The sequence below is a fragment of the Tupaia chinensis genome, unplaced genomic scaffold (assembly GCF_000334495.1).
Source record: "Tupaia chinensis unplaced genomic scaffold, TupChi_1.0 Scaffold000258_1, whole genome shotgun sequence".
NCBI lineage: Eukaryota > Metazoa > Chordata > Mammalia > Scandentia > Tupaiidae > Tupaia > Tupaia belangeri.
In genome coordinates this window covers 1,262,172-1,267,278 of record NW_006159738.1, presented here as the reverse complement: position 1 = coordinate 1,267,278, position 5,107 = coordinate 1,262,172, and the positions used below count along the sequence as shown (strand labels likewise).

General features: G+C 47.4%; 1 protein-coding gene across 2 annotated transcripts in view; it reads left to right on the top strand.

Annotated features, from left to right (window-relative positions):
* The first annotated feature begins 4,418 nt into the window (after positions 1 to 4,418).
* The window catches only part of DENR (density regulated re-initiation and release factor), a 16,271-nt gene continuing 15,582 nt past the window's right edge, over positions 4,419 to 5,107 (top strand). The window contains exon 1 of one of the 2 annotated variants that reach the window (XM_006149276.3): positions 4,419 to 4,516. The gene's annotated coding sequence lies outside the window, so the exon portion shown is untranslated. Of the gene's footprint in view, positions 4,517 to 4,899; positions 5,052 to 5,107 lie in introns of those variants that run through there. The other variant, XM_006149274.3, reaches the window with a different exon arrangement.

Genomic DNA, 5,107 nt, shown 5'->3' with positions numbered 1-5,107 from the left:
ATTCATTCATTTATTTTAATTTGATCAGAGAGAGAGAGACAGACAGACAGAGAGAGAGAGAGGGAAAGTGGGAAAGCAAGCTACCAGGTCCAGGACTTGAATCATGGTCAGCCATGTGGGAGTGTCCAGCACCTTAACCACCATGCCACCTGCTGGTCCCCCTAAATGATAAACTTTTACAAAGGATAAAAGCATGATTCTTAATTCAATCATCAAACACATAAAAAAATGTTCACTTATTAATTTTTAAAAAGTTTACTTCTTCCATAAGTGAGAGAGACAGAAGCAGCGGCCTCAATAGGGTCTTCATGCCAGGGTCCACCTCTGGCTTTAGCCAGCCCTGATCGTGGGCTGTGTGCCCAGCACTCTCAAGGCACACACTCGGAACCTTCCCACGTGGATCGATATGGCAGAGTGTCGTATTTTACCGCTGCACCACGGTCTAGCTCATTCATTAATATGGGAGTCAGTAGGATGTTAAAACCAATTCAAAAGAGAATTGTTTTAAAAAGCCTACACATCTAGGCAACCACACATGCATACATGCATAGCAGTCAGGTATGTCAAAATGAATTTGCAAGTAGATGGAAAACTAGTCAATATCAGTGGAACGTTAAGCAGTTGCAGCTCCTCCAAAGGCAATTCATTTGCACTTCTGTGAACGAGAGCGGCTTGTGTTCCGATGTTCTGTACAACTTACAAATTGTGAAATGGCCTACAGGTGGCCCAAGATGGAGATGGCCCTGCTGGCCGGACGCGGCACCCAGCATTCTTTTTTTAGCCCATTTAAGAATCTTTTAGAATGTTTCCTAACACAAGGGTGCCCCCTCAGGGATTTTTTGCCTATATCTCATTGACCAGAAGCTGTCGCATAGCTGCTTTTGCTGCAAGGGAGGCTGGGTAATCGTGTGTCTTCAGTGGGACACACTATCTCACAGAAAACGATTCTGGGATGTGTGAAGGTGCTAGATGATTTCCTATTTCTTAGCATATATGAGTCTAATGCTTATAATGGGTGTCTACTGTTTTTGATAACTCTGCATTTCTCTTTTTTTTTTTTTTTGGAGAGGTCTTTGCTGTAGAGCACATATGCTCGCCAGAAAGACAGAGAGAGACAGACAGAAAGTGAGAAATCACCCCCTGGAGGGATGGTCACACCACAATCCCTTCTTCTCCACTCTCCTCTCAGGATCTTGGGCTCGCACGCACATGCACCCGGCGTGAGTTTAAGCCACCAGGTCCAAGACTCAAACCGTGGTCGACTACATGGGAGTCCAGCGACATAGCCATCATACCAACTGCTGATCCCTGCATCTCTCTTCTGGTAACAGTTCCTTGATTTTTTTTTTTTTTTTTTTCCCAAGGGGTGATTTCTCACTTCCCATCTCTCTGTCTCTGTCTCTCTGGTGAGTGCATATGCCCTTTGGCAGAAAGCTCAAGGCTTTTTAAAATGTGATACCTTGAATTTAAAAAAAGAAAAAATGTTTTAATTTGCTGTAGATTACATCCACTTGCCAGAGAGAGTAGGGGGCCGGCAGGGGGCGGTGTGTGAGAAAACCATCCACAGGGGATGTGGTTAAACTGCGATCTCTTCTCCTCCAGTTTCCTCTAGGGATTGGGGGCACACATGCACCTGATGTGATTTTCAAGCTGCCGGGTCCAGACCCAAATGTCACAGTCAGCCATGAAGGATTCAGCCACCTTCACCAGCACACTACCGGCTGGCCCGTGAGGCCTTGCATTTTTATTTGGGAAGTGTTAAATGATAAACTTTTTTTAAAAATAATTATTTAACTTCATTTATTTTATTTATTCATTCATTTATTTTAATTTGATCAGAGAGAGAGAGACAGACAGACAGAGAGAGAGAGAGGGAAAGTGGGAAAGCAAGCTACCAGGTCCAGGACTTGAATCATGGTCAGCCATGTGGGAGTGTCCAGCACCTTAACCACCATGCCACCTGCTGGTCCCCCTAAATGATAAACTTTTACAAAGGATAAAAGCATGATTCTTAATTCAATCATCAAACACATAAAAAAATGTTCACTTATTAATTTTTAAAAAGTTTACTTCTTCCATAAGTGAGAGAGACAGAAGCAGCGGCCTCAATAGGGTCTTCATGCCAGGGTCCACCTCTGGCTTTAGCCAGCCCTGATCGTGGGCTGTGTGCCCAGCACTCTCAAGGCACACACTCGGAACCTTCCCACGTGGATCGATATGGCAGAGTGTCGTATTTTACCGCTGCACCACGGTCTAGCTCATTCATTAATATGGGAGTCAGTAGGATGTTAAAACCAATTCAAAAGAGAATTGTTTTAAAAAGCCTACACATCTAGGCAACCACACATGCATACATGCATAGCAGTCAGGTATGTCAAAATGAATTTGCAAGTAGATGGAAAACTAGTCAATATCAGTGGAACGTTAAGCAGTTGCAGCTCCTCCAAAGGCAATTCATTTGCACTTCTGTGAACGAGAGCGGCTTGTGTTCCGATGTTCTGTACAACTTACAAATTGTGAAATGGCCTACAGGTGGCCCAAGATGGAGATGGCCCTGCTGGCCGGACGCGGCACCCAGCATTCTTTTTTTAGCCCATTTAAGAATCTTTTAGAATGTTTCCTCACACAAGGGTGCCCCCTCAGGGATTTTTTGCCTATATCTCATTGACCAGAAGCTGTCGCATAGCTGCTTTTGCTGCAAGGGAGGCTGGGGAATCGTGTGTCTTCAGTGGGACACACTATCTCACAGAAAACGATTCTGGGATGTGTGAAGGTGCTAGATGATTTCCTATTTCTTAGCATATATGAGTCTAATGCTTATAATGGGTGTCTACTGTTTTTGATAACTCTGCATTTCTCTTTTTTTTTTTTTTGGAGAGGTCTTTGCTGTAGAGCACATATGCTCGCCAGAAAGACAGAGAGAGACAGACAGAAAGTGAGAAATCACCCCCTGGAGGGATGGTCACACCACAATCCCTTCTTCTCCACTCTCCTCTCAGGATCTTGGGCTCGCACGCACATGCACCCGGCGTGAGTTTAAGCCACCAGGTCCAAGACTCAAACCGTGGTCGACTACATGGGAGTCCAGCGACATAGCCATCATACCAACTGCTGATCCCTGCATCTCTCTTCTGGTAACAGTTCCTTGATTTTTTTTTTTTTTTTTTTGATCATCAGTCCACAAAGATAGACATTTGACTCATGGGTTGTCTAGTTATGGTGACTGATTTAGAGATGGGCCTAACTAGAGCCAGGCCAATCAGATTCAACTTTTGGACTTTCATTGTAACAGAACTGTGAGTTATACTAGAAACTAGAAAAGAGTAATGCTTCCATCTGAAAGATATTTCATCAACGTGCAATGCGTGGTGCGTATGTAGATACTCATATCTTTTGCAATAATTTCGCTGCCTCTCAAAGAGTCTGTGGCTTTGTGGTGGCTTTTTGATGTTTCTATATTTAATATCTCATTCCTCTTTTTAGTACCTGAGGGCTGGAAGGTTGTGGGGAGCGATAGGCATGGCACGTCTGGATTTGAACGCCAGCTGTGTCAGGTGGAGTCCACCCAGAGCACGGAACACCAACGAGTATTTAAAGCAAAGGAGAGTTTAATGCCAAGAACTGGTTACATGGAGAGCGGAGCTGTTGAAAGACTAAACAGATGAGATAAAGCCACACAGGGATGAGCCCGAAGCCAGTGCTGTCCTCGGCTGGAGAGTTGATCCAGGAGGGGTGCCGTGTTACAGGAGACTGGGGGCTAGGACCCCCTAACCATGCCGGGCAACTAGCTACTGTCTGAGATGTTGCTCACGGGGTGGGAGGATAGGAGAGGGCCTCTCTCATTGCTGCCTCCCAGAGGCCGAACCTCGCTGGACGCCAGGAATGAGGAAGCTTGGGACAGCAGTCTGCAGAGGTCAGCGCCCCCTCCTGTTCAAAGTAGAGCAGGAAGGGAATCGACATTGCTCTGTCACGCGGGTCGGCCACCTCTCCTCTCCGCAGTCACTTGTGAAACGCTTTATGTTGTAAGGTGCCCGACTGTACCTGTTGACCATTGAGAAAGATTAACACTGCCAACCGAAGTGAGAGGCAACGATCGGGCTCCACCCACTGCAGCACGCCTTCCTACGGGATGCTGAAATGTGGACAACGCTTCTTCAGATCTATCCAATGTGCTATTTGCTCTGGGATCTGAAGCATAGGTGAACCTAACTCGTTTCCACGTTGGAGCCTCTGTTTTACCATCTGGGAATCAAGGGCAATCAGACCCACTTCACAGGGTGTTTGTAAAGATTCGATCAGCTGATGTGTCTAAGACTGTGACATTCGGTGAGCGTGGGGACTGCTGCCCATTGTACTATCTCCAGTACACAGCACGGTGCCCACTACACGATAGGACCCAAAGACAAAGTTGTGGAATCGATCTGCCCGGAGCCTGCACCCTAACCGAGCATGTTCCTGGCACACAGTGTAGTGGGCGTCGGGCAATGGAAGCTATTTTGGAATCCAACGTGCCTTGGTAAGAACAAGAGCTTTTCTCCTTCCACTAGTATAATTTAGAATTGAGTCTTTGAGGGGAGGCTCCTCTTTTATTTAAGAAAGCTGTCAGAGTGGGACCAGACTGAACGGATCTCTGGCGACAGAGTGCGCCAGCTGGCTTAGGGCACCGCAGAGTGGGGAACAGAAAGTTACAGGGGTGGCAGTTGCAGCGGTGAATGAAACGTTGGCAGGGAAGGATGGGAATAAGGCGGGTGTGAGCAGCAGCGAAAGCAAAATCAAAACGCACTCTTGCGCTCCTGGCCCCCAGCCCCCGCCCCTGCGAGTGCTATAACGCTACATTCCTATGTCACAAACGGGACTCAGGCTGAGTATGGGCAGGAGGGGGTCCCCCACATGAAACAGCGGCTGACCCGGCTCTGACCAGGCTTCAGCCTGCTGGCAACGTCGGGGATGAGACGATTAAGGAAGACACGTGAGGACACATAAGCACCCGGAGATGAGAACAGGGTGGGGAGACGGTGCGTCGAGGCGGTGTTTCCGAGAACCACCGCCAGGTGAGGGCTCGGCTGACATGACCCCGAGCGCCTCACTCAGTGTGAGCTCCCCGCGC